This window comes from Biomphalaria glabrata, chromosome 4, assembly GCF_947242115.1.
Source record: "Biomphalaria glabrata chromosome 4, xgBioGlab47.1, whole genome shotgun sequence".
In the NCBI taxonomy this organism is placed as follows: Eukaryota; Metazoa; Mollusca; class Gastropoda; family Planorbidae; genus Biomphalaria; species Biomphalaria glabrata.
Genome location: NC_074714.1, coordinates 10,852,264 through 10,871,472, shown reverse-complemented (window position 1 = coordinate 10,871,472; position 19,209 = coordinate 10,852,264). Strand labels below are relative to the sequence as shown.

At 36.5% G+C, this 19,209-nt stretch overlaps 1 protein-coding gene across 5 annotated transcripts in view; it reads left to right on the top strand.

Annotated features, from left to right (window-relative positions):
- The first annotated feature begins 1,449 nt into the window (after positions 1-1,449).
- LOC106054122 (inosine-5'-monophosphate dehydrogenase 1b-like) overlaps positions 1,450-19,209 on the top strand; it is a 49,744-nt gene continuing 31,984 nt past the window's right edge. The window contains exon 1 of one of the 5 annotated variants that reach the window (XM_056026282.1): positions 1,450-1,711. The gene's annotated coding sequence lies outside the window, so the exon portion shown is untranslated. Of the gene's footprint in view, positions 1,712-9,322; positions 9,476-10,902; positions 11,010-17,951; positions 17,974-19,209 lie in introns of those variants that run through there. The other 4 variants (XM_056026285.1, XM_056026283.1, XM_056026284.1 and 1 more) reach the window with 4 other exon arrangements.

The following is a 19,209-nucleotide window of genomic DNA, read 5'->3' as shown; positions in this document are numbered from 1 at the left end:
TTTTCTTTTTCTTGTGTAGTGTTAGTAGATTAACTCCCCTTGCTACTTTGTCATAATTTCTTATGACATAAAATGATTACGTAGTAAGGCTTTCGTAGTTAATCGTCTGTTTCATTCTCTCCATCTTGTGCTGTAGAGCCAAGTTGTATTTTGTGAGCTCTTGAATTTCTCCTTCGATCTGATAACGGATAGCCTTGTTCCTTGGTTGATATTCTTAAAGGATTATCTTGACCCCTGTTTAGGGTGAGTTTTATTTCATTTTTGTATAGTAATTTTAATTGGATTCGATAGTATTTGTATTTTTATAATTAGACTAGAAGATTAGAAGAATCTGTTCTTTATCTTTCTATAGGGTCTCAGTCTCAATGTCAAGTCTCAGTCTCAATGTCAAGTCTCAGTCTCAGGTTCAGTATTGAGATCTCAGCTTTAGGCTACAGGACTGAGGTTTTCATCTCAGTTGGTCTATCTGACGTTTCAAGTTTGTTTTTACGAGTCTGAGGTTCCAGATTCCAGCCTGCGGGTTGCTGTGTCCAGACCTGGTGATTCACTTTGAAGTCGTGAGATTTTTTTCAACCTTTTTGGTGCTACTTTCAACTCTGATATTAACTGTTGACGAGCAGTATATTGAATAGAAGATAGACATCTATATGGACTTGTCATGAAGTTGATGTCTTGAAAGATAGTGTGGATATTCTTATTGAACTTTATGGAATGGGTTGCCTGAGCTAGCCAGGAAAACCAGTGACTTGTCAGAATTTAAGTCATTAGTTAATATGCATGACGCTTAGGACGTAATCATCTTCTTTTTCGAAGTAACGTCTGTATTACATAAGATAAGATTAAATAGAAACAATTTGATATAAATTTTTCACATGTAACACACGTAAATTATGAGTGAGTCTGGTGTGAATGTACATTTTTTTTTTCTAGTTACAATGTTTTGCTTGATGTAATGCACAAATTGTAGGACAAATTTCCTTACGGACAATAAAGATTATTATTATATAAAATTATGTAAAAGAGATAGGGTCACGAATTGACTACGATAGAATACTAGATTCGCAAAATGAGGTCACATTTTAGTTTAAATTTGGCGCTTCTATTTCGCCATGCCATTTTCACTTGCACTGTTAGAAATCTATAATAAAATAATACAGAGATAATTTTCTTAAATAGATCTACAAACTATGAGCGCCAGAAAAAAACAAAGTTAATATAATAATGTAATTAAAGCTTTATAACATTTTGCTAAAAAGAAAACAACAGAATTTCTGTCATAACCAAAGCTGGACATCACGATTACTAAAATTGTCGCAATACAACAGAATACACAAGTGAGTCGGGAGTGACACTGGCCGTCTGGAATCCTCACGCAGGTCACCAACTAGCACAGCGCGAGGCAGGATCGATAGTTTTCTAGCGTGGGTCAAGGCCACCAGTGAAATTCTACTCTGACTGGTAATCAACGGACCAATAATAATTTTAAAAAAAATGTCGCATTGTTAAAGATCTAGATCTATCAGTTCCGGTGTATTGTTTGTCGTCTGCTGGACGGTATCGCGCAGTATTCATCTTGTTATTATATTATTTGAATGTCCTCACCTAGGCCTAGACAAGAGTGTCCTCACCTATACAAGAGTGAGCTTTACAGTTAGATCTAAGAATAAAGATCTAGAAACACATTTGGCTCGAATTTGTCTTCGTTTGATTGGTAAGCTTGATATCTATTTTGCTAATTAAGTAAAAGTTATCTTTGTGATGTCTTATTTAATCTATTAGAGACTAGAAAATCCTTCAATAGAAAGATTTAGTTTTATGATTAATTAAATAGATCTATAAATTATACTATGGCCTAAAGATCTAGACTCTAGATCTCAGATCTATATAGATCTATTCAGAGTTTAGATCTAGATCTATATATAGATCTATATAGTCTAGTAGGCCTAGATCTAGATTCTATATATAATATAGGCTAGATCTACTTTTAAAGATAGAGAAGCAAAAACATAATTTGTTCTGTTTTCTCTTTGAAACCATAGATCAGGATATGATAGAGAACTAAGGTTTATGTGAAATGGGATGTGTTACACACGATAGTGAGACTATATTTATCCCTAGTCCTGGATGGAGTGTTGCTAAATTACGCCGTCAAGTTTTACCCATTTCGTTACACTTGTTAATTACGAATTAACACTTCGCATTCATTCATAGCTTGAGTCGGCTTGACCAGTTTTTTTTTTGTGTGTGTATTATTTCGAATTATAACGTAAACAATTTTAGAGGGAGAGTATGGCAGAATGCATAAGCTAGATAGTGAAATGTATTATCATTGGTAGATTCTAGTTACACTTCATACTATGACACACCGAGTGACCGCCATTAACAACGATGTGTTTACTCAGCATTTAACCCTAACCCCAGTCACTTCCGTTATAAAGACGTTTTGGAATTCCGTGCTCATTGTCACACACAGAAAAGGGGGTGGGGGGTTAAAGGACTGGAGATGTCAAGGGGGGCGGGGACAACGATCCGAGTCACCATACTGGTGTAGCGAGAAGATAATGTGCTCACGCGGTCGCCACTCAATCCTTCGCAGTGTTATCTCTGCTGTGTAACATGCACGTGCATTCTTTTCCCTCCCGAGAATGTAAAAGAGGGAGAGAAAAAAAAAGAAAAAAAAGGGGGGGGATGGGGTGGGGAGCATTTTCAAGTTATCGAGACACACCGAGTTATCGTGTGTGGTCCAATCGGTGCTCGCTGTGGTATGTCACGGTGTGTGGAACAAGTGTCAGTGCCTGTGTTGGAGTCTAGGTTGTAATCTAAGAGTGGTTCTAAATCTTGTGACAAAGATGGGGGGGGGGTCAAGAAAGAAGTCATATATACCCAAATCAATACACGTAGAGGCGTGGACTGTATGCTGCTTTTAGTGGTATAAATTTTCACTGTCGTATTGGAACATTCCTGAAAAATGGGGGGGGGGGGGCGCCTTCTTGTTTTCTTCCATATAGGCGTCCTGTCACTGAGAAAAATTAAAGGTGTTTGAAAAAAAAGGGGGAAGAGTTTTTAAAATATCATTTCTTTAAATACACATTTTTCTAAAAATGTAGACATTGAAACCAGATACTATTTTTTTCTATCAATTTTAGACATTCTTTCCAAAATGACTTTTACATTGAAACAAAAATCCCACATAAGAGTTCAAGGTTAGAATTGTGGGTCATTGTGACCTTTGATCTTCTCTAAGATGTGCGGTCTGGAGCGATTGCCCCCTTTCGCCATCCTCTACGGTCGCCTCTGCCTGGTTTCTCTTCCATCCTCACCCAGAGTGAGATTTAAAAATAAACATGCTCACCCATGGCCAGCCGACGGATACCTTGTTCGCTACCCGTTATTGGCCTATCCAGTTCCACTACTAGCGGGATTGTCGTTTATGAAGCCCTCGAGGACATTAGTGATGGAGATATTGGAAGCCATAATATTATTAAAAATAGTAAAATAAATCGCAAATGCAAACTCTTCGAACCACAACTTTGTATAAACTTCCAGTGGGCCCTAAAGTGTGCCTGCCGATGTGCACAAAAAGAAACCAGGTTATCAACAAAACACTTTTCATTGCTATTTCCATCAGCTGCTGTCTTAACTAGAGAGTTAGGCTCATTTTTCAATGTACCAGTGTTGGGAATATGATTCCAGTACGCGTGTGTGACTTGGTGTTTGAGTTTTATCTCAAACACCAAGTTATTTATGTGCATAAACTGTGTTTAAATGGTGCAGTGCGGTGCGAATTCTATCAGGTACGTTAAGAGGTTACAGATAGTAGCGCGAATGCCTGTTGCCATTTCTTAGTGTTACCAATCCACCTTACGTTGTAATAGATCGAGTAGATATATTTCAATATTTGTGTTCGGATTAGATCTAAATATGAATGGCAGGAATCACATCATTTCTATACAACTGTATTACAACAGTCTACTTGTAAATAACATTGGTATAAATTCAATTTTCTTATAATATGAAATTCAACATACAATTTGATTGTGAATGTTAATAACCTTTGAAAAAAAAAAACTCGGCCTACATTATGTAGTACATGGAGTTACAGTCCTTGTCTGACCTAACAGTTTTAAAGGATGTAAAGTGCACATGTTTTTTGTGCTATTTGATTGATTAGCGGCAAAAGTCACGTGACTTACCGTGACTATGCTTGCATTACTTCACTTTTCTGCACTAGTCACTAGAGTTAGCGAACTTTGAAACACTCCGCGTCATCAGATTGATAGTAGTGTATTCACGCGATAATACACAAAGTTAAATTACACGCTGTAAGTAGGTTTCAGGTCATTGTTACCTTTTCATTTCATGAATGACGTTATCCGAATGTCAAGATCTAAATGCCTATATCCCTTCAATGCTGTTGACTGCATCTCATTCATATGTCACTCCACATTAGATGCGTGGTATGCTCATCGGACGGTTGACATTGTCTTTCCCTGTCTCAGTGGCGTCACTAGAGTGGGTGTCACCCGGTGCAGTCAGCTCATGGTGTCACCCCCCCCCAATATTACTTATTGGTTGATTCTTTTGTTAAGCTAATATCTTACAGTCATTGATTGTTAGACAGTTGTAAAATAATTGTCGGTTGTTTAAAGTTAGTTTGTTAATGACAGCTCTTCAACAGCTTTTACATGTATTAAAGTGTAAGATTAAAAAAATTAGAAACAGTAACCTCAACATGTACTCTTTATTATGCATTAAAGAAGTTCTTAGGCAAAATGTTCTCCATTATACTGTCATGCTTGTAACGACGTCTGAATAATTTAAACTGTCTTAAAATATTTAAACGGTTCAAGACTTAAAGAATCAATATGTTTACAAACTTACACTTTAAAGTGTAAAGAACTAATAAAATGCTCTTGCAAATAAAGTTTCCTTTTCTGAATTTCAAACTTGCAAACTTATCAATTACTTCATTGACGCCAATATCTTCTACTATTTCGCTTTCTATAGACCAACTTGCTAGATATGAAAGTCGCGTTTGTTTCTTCGTCAATCTTAAATAGTACTTAATTAACTTCAACTTTAAAAAAAGCATCTTTCACATGACGTCGCAGTCACACAGATGGTGAGAATCGAAAGCTTAGATTGGCTATACTGTATAGTTTTTAGTTTCTCGAAGATGTCTTCTTCTCAGTCTTGGTATTTCTATTCAAATGTCAAATTTTGGTATATAATCATATACAGTTATCTGTTTTGAAACGAACATCAACAAAACTTTATCGAATGCTGAACTAAAACTTGTATCCACTTCCTCTTTGTCCACTACCTCAGGGATATATTCTAGTCGATGTTCAGCATAAAAAGTGATCAAAGCACACAAGTATTGACGTCTGTTACTTTTCATCATTCGTGAAATTTGGCCTCTTAAGATAGTTCTGACATTTTCTTATTGATTTTTTTCATTCTATTATTTTTTTTAGAAGAACCCTCTCTGTAACATTTTGCGCTGTCATGCTTTTTATAAACAAATAAATAATTAAGCAACTCTAGTTCGGCCTCCACTTTGTTAATAGTTAACTCATTAGTTTCAATTAACGTTTCTGTATCGCTGTCTTTCCAATATATAAGAAGGTAATACAAAGATTGGTAAAAAAAAAAAAAAAAAAAAAAAGACAGCTGGGATTAGTCATTTAGATGTGTGTTTATTGGCTTTATTTTTATAGCGAAAAATATATTTCGATTGTACCAAAAAATCTAACATTCAATCATTTTCTGAAAACGTAAGTTGTAACATCCACATCCTTTACACAGATAACCCTTAAGATGGTTCCTGACATTTCTTTTTCTCGTTTAGACGCTACAACTTCGTGGTCTTATCCCTGAGCCTGACACATCATAAAGTGAAACTCATCCCTTTCAAGGCATCTTAGGATATCAGAACTGATCTTATCAGTTTGTTTCTTATACATTTTAAATTCAGACTTTTGATCAGTGTCCGCTAAGTCAGGAGTAGTGTCAAACCAGTAACTTGTAACCTTTATGTCGCTATTTGAAAACTCATTCTAAAGTTTTTGTGCATCGCTGCTGTTCAGTCTTATAAGTGTTCTTTAATGCTGAATCATATTTGGATAACATAATGTGATATCAAGCAACCTGTTTAAGTTGTCCCTCCATTTTCGTTTTATTTTAGCGTAAATAATAGCAATCGTTTCCTTAAAAATGTTGTTTTTGTATCGTAAGTCCGGCTGCCAAAGTTGTTCATTTTGTAAAGCCTATAGAATATTCTTTTTTGGTGACACTTAATGTCTGAAGACTGTTGTCATTTGATAACATTGACTATTGGTCTACTTCCTGATATTATGGTGCTTTTCAATAGCTTTGTTGAAAACAGTTGTTTAAATCAAAGCACAGTTCATATTCATGCAACTGGTATTTAGCTGAAATACGTTTTAACGTTTTGCTGGAGATATAATGACTCGAACTCAAACCCCAACTACGACCGAACCCGAACTTTAAAACAGATTCGTACAAACGGGAACACACTGTCTTTGTCTTCACTGAATGAAATGAAGGTTTGGCAATAGTCTTGTAAGAAAATACATTGGATTGAACATTATTACATATACATAGGTTGTTTTTTTTTATATTACCTAATTTCATAACATCGATCATCGATTTGTAGATCTGACCGAACCGAACTACACTCGTCATCGAACCGAACCGAACTCGAACTTAAATCTGACCAAACTGATCAAAACCATCTTTATCAGATTCCTATCTGTATTAGATAGTATATACTATTGATACATCTTATATAGTCGATAGCAGACCTATATATTATGGATACATCTTACATAGTCGATAGTATATATTATTGATGCATCTTACATAGTCGACACACACACACACACAAAGCTGCACTCATCGTCTGATATGACTGCACACACACACACACAAAAGCTGCACTCATAGTCTGATATTCCTGCACACACACACACACACACACACAAAAGCTGCACTCATAGTCTGATATTCCTGCACACACACTCACACACAAAAAGCTGCACTCATAGTCTGATATGTCTTCACACACACACACACACACACAAAAGCTGCTCTCATAGTCTGATATGTCTGCACATACACACACACAAAGCTGCATTCATAGTCTGATATGTCTGCACATACACACACACAAAGCTGCATTCATAGTCTGATATGTCTGCACATACACACACACAAAGCTGCATTCATAGTCTGATATGTCTGCACATACACACACACAAAGCTGCATTCATAGTCTGATATGTCTGCACATACACACACACAAAGCTGCATTCATAGTCTGATATGTCTGCACATACACACACACAAAGCTGCATTCATAGTCTGATATGTCTGCACATACACACACACAAAGCTGCATTCATAGTCTGATATGTCTGCACATACACACACACAAAGCTGCATTCATAGTCTGATATGTCTGCACATACACACACACACAAAGCTGCATTCATAGTCTGATATGTCTGCACACACACACACAAAGCTGCATTCATAGTCTGATATGTCTGCACATACACACACACACAAAGCTGCATTCATAGTCTGATATGTCTGCACACACACACACACAAAGCTGCATTCATAGTCTGATATGTCTGCACATACACACACACACAAAGCTGCATTCATAGTCTGATATGTCTGCACACACACACACAAAGCTGCATTCATAGTCTGATATGTCTGCACATACATACACACAAAGCTGCATTCATAGTCTGATATGTCTGCACATACACACACACACAAAGCTGCATTCATAGTCTGATATGTCTGCACACACACACACAAAGCTGCATTCATAGTCTGATATGTCTGCACATACACACACACACAAAGCTGCATTCATAGTCTGATATGTCTGCACACACACACACAAAGCTGCATTCATAGTCTGATATGTCTGCACATACACACACACAAAGCTGCATTCATAGTCTGATATGTCTGCACATACACACACACACAAAGCTGCATTCATAGTCTGATATGTCTGCACACACACACACAAAGCTGCATTCATAGTCTGATATGTCTGCACATACACACACACACAAAGCTGCATTCATAGTCTGATATGTCTGCACACATACACACACACACAAAGCTGCATTCATAGTCTGATATGTCTGCACACACACACACAAAGCTGCATTCATAGTCTGATATGTCTGCACATACACACACACACAAAGCTGCACTCATAGTCTGATATGTCTGCACACACACACACAAAGCTGCATTCATAGTCTGATATGTCTGCACATACACACACACAAAGCTGCATTCATAGTCTGATATGTCTGCACATACACACACACACAAAGCTGCATTCATAGTCTGATATGTCTGCACAAACACACACAAAGCTGCATTCATAGTCTGATATGTCTGCACATACACACACACAAAGCTGCATTCATAGTCTGATATGTCTGCACATACACACACACAAAGCTGCATTCATAGTCTGATATGTCTGCACATACACACACACAAAGCTGCATTCATAGTCTGATATGTCTGCACATACACACACACAAAGCTGCATTCATAGTCTGATATGTCTGCACATACACACACACAAAGCTGCATTCATAGTCTGATATGTCTGCACATACACACACACAAAGCTGCATTCATAGTCTGATATGTCTGCACATACACACACACAAAGCTGCATTCATAGTCTGATATGTCTGCACATACACACACACAAAGCTGCATTCATAGTCTGATATGTCTGCACATACACACACACAAAGCTGCATTCATAGTCTGATATGTCTGCACACACACACACAAAGCTGCATTCATAGTCTGATATGTCTGCACACACACACACAAAGCTGCATTCATAGTCTGATCGGTTTTAAAGATCGTTTTTTTTTTTTTTTAAACCCTGCGCCTTTAGCCTTTATTGTTTGTACATTGTGTAGTTTGCACTAGCACTCTCTCTCTCTTTCTCTCACTCTCTCTATCACTCTTTCACTCTTTTAATATGTATATATAAAGCAGAGTGTAAGGCGTAAATGTTCCTTAGATCATAGCGAAGACTGTAGTACATATTTAACGGCCCCCACCCCCAAATGACGACCGGGGGAACCCTAAAAATGAAAGAAAATACCTAAATTTATCTTTAGTAAAAAGCTAAACTTCGTAACAAATCGGGTAAACCCGTTTTCAGAGTATTTATATTTGATCATATTACGGGTAAACCCATTTTCACACTTATATCGTGGCAAATTAAAAATTTGAAGGAAACATTCGCCATGTTTTACATTGGTCTAAATCCAATCCACTATACCAGTAATACTCCGACTAAGGCCCGAACGCCGCGGGTAATATTTGGCTAGTATATATATATAGGCCTTTATATATGTCACGTATCACTGTGACTACGAAAAAGGTAATTGATCCTTTTGTTTCCTCCAAACTGATGTGTGTAACAGAACGAGAATACTATGTATCATTGGTATCACTGTACATTTGTTAAGTGTAGCTATTTAACCAGACTATCTGTTATGTATTGATATTTGTAATAGATATGTGTATAGCAGGTAAGAAGATCGGCTCGAAGACCTAGATCTAGGCGCTGAACAATCACGACATTATGTGGTGGTCACGAGGTTAACATATGTGATCAACTGGGTCTTGCAGGAGTTCGATCTCCGTACTGTGGGAAAGTTATACTATGGCCTCGATTGTAGATCTGTTCATTGTTGTGTAAGGAATAAAAAACAACAACTCCAGTACATACAGCAATGTATGCATTACTTCTTAAAGAAAACAACAATAACTCATCATACAGTGTGCCAGGCAGTGATTATAGATGTTCAGGCACGACATGAGAAGCGATGTATATACAAGTACCATACACAAACGTTGTTTTTTTTAAATCAATTCCTCCTTTTAAGTCCTTTATGACGTTGATAATGGACTATAATTTCACATTATGTTTATTTCTTATAATTTTCCAATATTGCAAGGAGTCTTTCCAGTCAGTTTACACAACCAATTACTTTTATTAAACTTCATCTTGTTTCTACACAAGATGCTGGGAGAAAATGTACATGGACGTCTAGTTTTTATTACAAAGTGTATATCAACTCACTCTTTTTGTCTGTCTGGTCAAAAGTGTGTACACGTTATTTCTCACACACCCATTCTCGGATCAAGTTGAAATTCTCACAATTATTCATTGGCATAGACAAGATATGAATCAATAAAAAAAAAGTAACCAATTAGACAATTGATTAGTGGTAATTAATTATTTTGTTTGATAGCAACAAGGGAAACTATTCACATATATGGCTACATTTGTTGGGTTTAGTCCCCTTAAAACTATATCTACCAATAATGTACAGTTATTTCCCTTATTCAATATCAAACAAAATAACTAATTACCAATAATTAGTTGACTAGTTGAGTATTTTGTTTATTGATTCATGTTTTGTTAGGTACAATAAATAATTGTTTACAGTATCAACTGGATCGGAGAATATGTGAGGGAGAGATATTTTAGGACGGACCTCTTCCCCTTTTTTAAAAGATTTTTAAATATTTTGCTTGTTCAACTATTTACTGAATACAAAGAACAGTTTGAGTCAGTGCAGAAATAACCGAGGAAAGCGTGGTAAAAAAAAGCCAAATTTATTTTTAAAAGGATAAGATTTGGAAAAAATAAAACTACAACGGTCAAATCAGAGTTTTCATTGTGTGGCCAATTAGGCAGTATCTTTTTACCCAAATTATACATTCGCTGTAAAATTTCTTGTAAAATCGTTACATCCGTTTTCGAAATCTGTGTCTAGTCTCTAGTGTCCAGGTTCATTCGGGATCTCGAGTAGGAAGTAGATTATCTGAAGGAACATCCGAAACGTGAAAACATTTGACAAACATTCCAATTTCTATGCCATTTCCACACATGTAGAGTTTGCAAGGTAAGAAAAAGATTTAAGAAACATAAAAATGATAAGAGCAATGCAGAAGACAAAGAAACGAAACTAAAAATGCACGTTATATTTAGACGAAATTTATGAGCTCATCATCTTTTTTATTTAATAAAAAAATTATGAGACTCTTGGTTACTTAATGGTTACATTTGCCAAAAAAAAAAAAAAACGTTTTTGAATATTGATCTTGAAATATGAAAGAAATAGCAGAGTGTCTTTAATTATAATGCAATACTAGATTAACACAGTAAACGTAATAATCTTCTCTTTTTAAGGAACGTCTGTAATTTATGAGCTAAGAAGATAATCAGTCTTAGTTTTACTTCATAACTACGTTTTTATTTGCATAATAGACGCACATCTTTCCCCATAGGACTAATGCGGATTGCGAGCTGCATTTTGAGTACCTTAATAATTTACAATGTAAGTCGCCTTGTCGCTACCACTGACTGACCTTGTTTAGCGCGGGCCTACATTGTGTTTTGAGAGGGAAATTTCAAGCCGAGTTGACGTGGCCTTATAGGCGGTAAGGAGGTCGTGTTTTGAAGAGCACGGTAGAGGTCTCAAGTAGTACATTTAAGTCATGATTGATACTTGCTATGGTCACATTCACTGGCAGGTCAGGACTTTGAAAAGTAGTGAATTTATGTCCTTGGAATCACTGACATAGAAATCATATATATTTAGATCTGCACATATGTTTCTGCACTCACTGTGTCCGTCTACATATTAATATGATATTAAGAGATAATCTTTTGATGTTTTGATAAAACTGGGAATGTTTAGTGGCCTGGATGAAAAGATTATAGCCGTAACATTTGAACTGGGGTCTCATATATTTTGTTGAGTTCCCTTGTTCCCTTTTCACGAACAGCTGTCCTGGGGAAAATTGTTGCTATAGACTGGGGACATTTGACAGTTCATGTCTGGCCATAATATTAAACACCGCACGTGTGTGAATTACTGATGTGAAATGTTTAGTCTAATTAATAAAACCTTTTTTCCCCCTTGAATAAGCCTATGTAACGATATCATTTTCAATGGGAGAACTGTAAGTATTCTAGTAATGAGATTCACAGATTGTAGAATTTGCAATTCCATCATTACGAGTTTGATGTTCAACATGTTAATATGTTCATAAAAATTTCTAGAGCTAGAAAAACAACGACTCATGCTGTCTCAAACTATAAAAGCTTGATTTGAAAAACGTTGTTCTATTCTTTTTGAATAGCCGAGGAACATCAGCTGGATGTAATCATTTTGTGTATTTCTATAAGTGAATTAGAATAATTTTGCCTAACTACGGTAACCGCTCATTATTACATTTATTGAAGATTTACACGAACCTCTGTGACTCATTTGTCCTGAAGAATTTAATTCGTATTATCCTGAGGCAGGTTATTGGCCAGGTTTTGTTTTATATGTTTTATTTCAAAAGTAACCATAACAAAGAGAGTATATTTATTTAGTCGCTGAACTCTTCCTGATTATATAGAAACATTTGGCTCGAGTGCGGTAATTCCTGCTGAAGTCGTATTAAAAAAAAAACTTAAGCCAAATTTGATTTTAAAATAAATATAATTTGAAATATTAAAATGGTTAATCCTAATCTCTCATTATGTGGCCAATACGTTAGTTTTCTTTCCCCAGAGATATAAATAAACTTTAAAATTTCTAGGAAAATTTGTAGTTTTCAGTAAATTTCTAACCATTAATTTAATTTTTAAACCCGTGAAGAGAGTGTAAGCTAATAGTAGGAATATATATCATGGGCGTAGCCAGGATTTTTTTCGGGGGGGGGGTGAGTTGGGGGGGGGGGTACTTAATCTTTATTACATTCTGACCCTTCATTCTTTCGGTAGACGTTTATTGTGCCCTAGAATAGGTTCTTCCTGGAGTTAGTGGAAAAATTTTTAATTCCCCGCCATTGCCAGCAGGGGGGTCCGGAGGAGGGGGAGCGTTGTGAGCTCCCCCAGCGCGGGGCGAAGCTCCGCCGCCAAGCACTATTTCTGGTATTGAAAGCCAACAAAATGCATATTCTGAGGTATCTACAGTGCATTTTCCTGCTTTTAAAAAGGCTTATTTCAAAAACCTAATGTGCTATTCTTACTTACTTAGACCCTCCCGCGCCGTTCGGCGCATTTGCCGTCAAGCTGTTTCCAAAAAAACTGTCACTGGTAATGTCTGAATCCTCTTCCCACCTGCTCCGAGGACCTCCATGAATGAGTGGCGTCAAGTTGTACTAGGATGTCATCGCAACTCTTATTTTGCGTAATTCATTTTGTCGGAGAACATGTCCCGCAAACCTCATGCGACGCTCTGTCACAATCTTACTAAGGAGTCGACTCCCAGTTCGGCATAGGATTTCCTTGATTTAGACCCGGTCTCTATAACTGACTCCTGTCAAGAGCGTGGGTGTGTAAGATGTGAGATTGTGTGTGTGTTTGTTTATTTTATTAGTTGGTGTGTGAATTGTTTTTATCACGGGATTTTCAAGGGGGAACAATTAGGTTTCTAGCGGTCAGTCAAGCAGTTGGAGAGCTGACCTGGTCTGAGTAGGGTGCTGGTGTTTTGTGTATTTCATAAGAGTGATATAATTGTGTGCTTTATTACGTATTAAAGTATTATCGATATTCATGAATATAAGGAGTTAGAGTTGATGTATACTAAGTGTTCGTATTTGAGTTAAGCAGGTATTGACAAGTGTAATTGAGAATCATACCCTAGATTATCGAGCCATATGTAAGTGGTAAAGAACTCACACGAGTTCCCTTACAACTCCTAAAATCTGTTTTAGCCATCTTTTTTGAGCCACATTTAGTGTTTTTCAATTTCGGCAGATGACTATTCACTGCACTTTATTAATGGAGCCCCGCCACTGGTAGAAATGTGTAACCTCTCTTGAATACGCTCTTGGAATTAAGTGACTGTAGTTTGCTTTAGATTTTATATCGAAAAGGGAAGTTTTATCGTCAAAATCATCTGTTGGGGGTTTTAAACTTACAAATCTCTGGAGTTTTTGTTTTGTTTTTTAATTCCAAACCCCATTTAGCTACGATCATAGAATTTGGTAACTGTAGTTTGCTTTAGAATTTATAATAATATTGAAGATAGAGGTTTTCCACCTGAAAACGCTCTGTAGGGGGATTTGAAACTCAAAACCATATGGAGGGGTTTTAAACTTTAAAAAAGCCATCTGCAGGAGAGAGGGTTTAAATTCATCCCACCCCACCCCCAATTGGCTTGACTACGCTTAAATAATGTTAGTGTGTAATTTGCTTTTTTTTTATATAGAAGAGGTATTTTTTAGCTTCAAACTCCACTGGAGGGGAATTTAAATTCAAAACTCATTTGACTACACTCATAGAATTTTGAGTGTATAATTTGCTTTGTTTTTAATATTAAAGAGGTATTTTTTACCTTCAAACCCCGCTGAAGGGGGATTTAAACTCAAAACCCCTTTTGGCAACGCTCATAGCATTTTGATTGCGTAATTATTTTTTTTTACATTGAAGATGTATTTTTCAGCTTCAAACCCTACTAAAGAGGGGGAGGGGTTAAACTCAAAACCCCTTTGGCTACGCTCATAGAAATTTGAGTGTGTAATTTGCTTTTTTTATATTGGGTTATTATATATTTTATATATTTTTATTATATCTCACCTAAAATTAACAAAATCAAAGCAAAAAATCAATCACTAAAATCCGATCCCCCCCTGCGGGGGGGGGGGGTTGATCCCCAAAAACCCCCTCCTGGCTACGCCCATGATATATATATATATATATATATATATATATATATATATATATATATATATATATATATATATATATATAATTCTCGTCATGGCTCAAGAGTTTGGACACCAAGTAATGGAAAGAGCACTCTTTTATTTCTGCAAGTCGGACGGACTAGAGTTACCCCACGTAATTTTAGAGGCGAAAAAAAAAAAGAAGGGAGGGGTTAGAACAAATAGTATTCACCCGTCACTAAATAACAGGACCGGACTTAAGCATTGTGACTAAGAAGTCATGGAAAGAGAACAAGTAATCTAATCTGTATTCAATCGTCACTAAATAGCAGGGCAGGACTTAATCATTGTGGGGCCCTATGCGAAACGGATTTTGCGGAGCCAAGTTTGAGTCGGGATACGGATAATAAGTGAAAATTAAAAAGTTTGTATTACAAAATAAATTCGTCTATGCATTTTATTCATTCTTTGCTACGTGCAGAATTACTTTACGAGCCTTGCGTGTAGCGAAGTCATACAGTATATCATACAAATTCTGTTTCCTACATAGATCACGCTCAAAAGCAAGAATAACCAAATGTTCAATCTATCTACTAGAATTGTTGACCTCAAGTAATTCTCCATTAGTTATATGGCGCGAGAAGCTTCTTTCACTAGATTCCACAATTACGGGTATTACATAATGCGTTTTTTTTATCGCGCGTAGGATTGACGTTTTTCATATTGAATGACACCCCAAAATGACAATTTTTATCTATATATTTCAGAAAATTTGTATGAGTTTTCAAAAGATTTTAATAATTTCCTGATATTTCCAGGACTTTTTCGTATATTTTGCAATTTCAGGAGATTTCCAGGAGCTCATGGTAAATCGACAGGAGGCCGCGGGAAATATGTTAAAAGTTATAAAATGGTTTAATTTAATAATTTATACACCTAGAATTAGCGCGGGTCCTATGAACGTGCGGGGCCCACTTCGGTCGCATAGGTTGCAGTGGCTACGCCGCCGGTCGACTAGTTGTTTTATAATTTTCTTTTTCGCCCAACCATGCGGGTCAGCAATGACTCCGACTCTCTAACCCTCGATGGAAAGATAACTCTTTTATTTCGGACTAAATATATATATTCATTTATTATTGGCCTCCATATGTCGTAAAACGACTATGGTTCATCTCGAACACGTTTTTTTATGTGGCTGTGGAGAGATACTCCCGTCCACAAATATCGCAGGTCAAGGTTGCTTTTGCTTTGGTGGTAGAGGAGCTGGCCCTCTGTATATGGCATGCTTTTCTTCATGAGCTGAGGATTATGTGTTCTCGCTGTCTATATCTTTCTTGGTCACTGTCTTTCTCCATGTCTTCCCAGTGGTCACTGTTTTTAAATCCCGTTCTATCACATTCACGTGATTATATATATATATATATATATATATATATATATAAATATGTGTGTGTGTGTGTGTCTTAGAGAAACTGGTTAATCAACAATTTACAGGGTCTATAATTGAAAAAAAAACACACATTATAAACAGATTTGGCTCTATGTCAATGCAAGTATTGGATATCATAGGTGTATCTTACATATTAGGCTAGGTCATGTTCAGTGGAAGGGAAACCCCATTAGTCGAGTGAAAGCGTGTTTTTCTGCTAAACCCTTCCTACTGCACATCATTGCCAGGTGAAATACAAATTCTGCACCGATGTTCTAGCAGGATTATGACTTACACAGCAACGGGTTCCATTCTGCCCCTCCTCCCCATTTTCCTTCCCTATTCCTACGCCTCGACACGACAATAGCTGCTAGTCGGGCCAGTCTGTTTGTCAACACAAGTCTGTGCCCCCAATGAAGAAAACAAAGTGCTAGTTCATGAAACGATATCAAACGTAAGCCTCGTACAGAGAGAGGGAGGGGAGACGTTACAGTGCCGGGGAGGAGGGGGTGGTGGTGTCACACTATTGGCAGTGATACGACCTCACGTGGGAAGTTGTATACCCACAGGTCTACAGGTGGAGCAACCCTTACAGCAGAATGTACACTGTCAATACTTTCGATTCATTTACCTACACAAGGTCACGCTCCCTTGATTCCATTTCTTCCGAATCTTTTGCACCAGTGGTTCTCTGTGAAGTCTTAAGCCCACGGAAACATCAGCTCGAGAAAGGTAGTGCTTATCCGCTTCCATTTGGAGTTGCTATGGAGCTAAAAGGGGTGGGGGGTAAAAATGTTCCTTTTATTTTTAAATCTATCTTTCATTAGTTGTCAAGAGCAAAGTAATCACTTTTTTTTATAAAGTCATCAGCTTCATAACGAAGGAATTCAATTGTTTAATATATTTAAAAAAAAAAAAAAATTTTTAATGTTACTTTTTTATTTTAAAGAAATGATCACAATTTTATCCTTGTTCAGAATGCATCAAGATCTACTTTTAATTCAAGATCTACTTTTAATTTTGTCTTTTATCTTCGCGTTAATATTTGTAAACATGAGAACCGTCGGTTAAGAAAACCAAGCTTGAATGACATTTGATTGTCAATACTAAAAGCTATTTATAGGATTGATGTCCTACCAGTAGGCTGTCAACTTCCATCTCCAGGCCCATGGACTGGTTTAAACAGATTTCTCCTATCCCAGTATTATAATGTACCATTGTAGTGCATACTTTAGTCTACATAAATGTATATGGAGATATATTTCAACTTTTGTTTCATATCGAGCTCAGCGGTTCACCTATCTTAGCATTATTTGTACAATGTTTGTGTTTGCATTAAGAGATTCTCTAGTTACAGCAGATATTTGAGTTATTCAGAAAGGCTTTATTTCAGTGTGCTGTTTTCTGCAATACGGGGATCTGATTTCAGTTCAATGCACATTAAGCATTAGACCGTAAACACAAAATATCCGGATACCTTCTTTTTGTCTATTTTTTTTAAGCTATTGTAAGTGAATAATGTCTTCTTTTGATGGCATAAACAAACTTGCATTGATCTTAGTGTAGAGATTATGTGTCTTAACATAAGAGAGTTCTTTCATGTTTTAGGTCATGCAAAGTTTCATTTGATCCAAGACTTATCATATTATGTCTTTGACTTGATCGATACAAGTGTTTGGAAATTTATCAGGGACTATTAAACGTGACTCACGAACATTCTATAGTTAGAACTGACTGCAACGTTTCTTTGGGAAAAAAAATGTCAAAAATAGGTAAGACTTTGTTTACGACTTAATGTGATGTCTGAAGCAAAAATATCCCGACAGAAATATGCTTATCAATGGCTTTTAATTACGTCAGCATTAAATTGGTTTCTGTTGGATTTATTTCGGTTTAAGCTTTTTATGTCCGTTTGACATATGACACTTAAAGGGCCTCAAGTACAGACATTGGGTTTTTTTAAATTGTCAAAACAAACTAAGAATGAAAACTGATATTACTGTCACCAGTGGTGAGGTCCAATCACCTGTAGCGAAATGCGCCATATTATATTCCCCTATTTATGTGAGGAAGGTTTTCTTCCTCCCAACCCCCCCCCCCCCCCCCTTTTAGCCTGAAAGACAGAGGTTATATTGAAATCTATCTTTTTACTTCAGCACTGAGTTTGCATTAAAAGTAATTTACTGAATGAAAAAAAAAGAGCCAGCTGCTTATTATTTTTTCTTTTAATTTTAATTGTTGAAGTGCGTGTATCCATTGAAACCGTGTAACCATTGAAACCGGGGACATTTAGTTTCACTGAGCGCTCTTAGCAAAGCTAAGACACATAATCACCGTTTCGTTACATCTTTCTCTTTCTTTTTTCTAAGTTACTTGTAGACAAAATGCCACAATCAAGGAAGTAAACAACAAGAGTCCAAGTTGCATGATACCAGATTAACTGTAATACCTAACAACTGAGCAATGGTATCACTGATACACTGAATGGGCATGTACCAAGCTGTACAGATTTGAATCTTACAACTTAACCCTCTCCTTATGCTGGCTTTGTCGCCTGGGCATATCATGGACTATCCGCCCATCCGAACATTATAGTCACAATATCAGTGGTATGTTTCCAAATGTCTGTTCACTGGTCCGGCTTGATAGCCCATAGATGGCTGACCTCGGTTACATGTGTCGGCCAGTCACGCACGGCCCTCCCACTCCAACCACTTAACAGTTCATTTATAACAATACGCTAAATTTTAAGAAATACTATTTGTTGTTTTTTTCCAAGCATACCAGAAAAATAAGTTAGGTTGTCAATATTGAAATTGATCTTACATTTTTTTTCTATTGGGCTATGCATTAAGATATGTATTGTTTTTTTATGAAGAATAATACAAAATTTAGTATATGTATATAAATCTGGAGCAAAATGTACTGTTCACCTAGATAATATGGTCACATGTTTCTGTGTCTATGGTATTTTTTTGTAGTTTATGTTTTGTTGTATATTTTGTTGT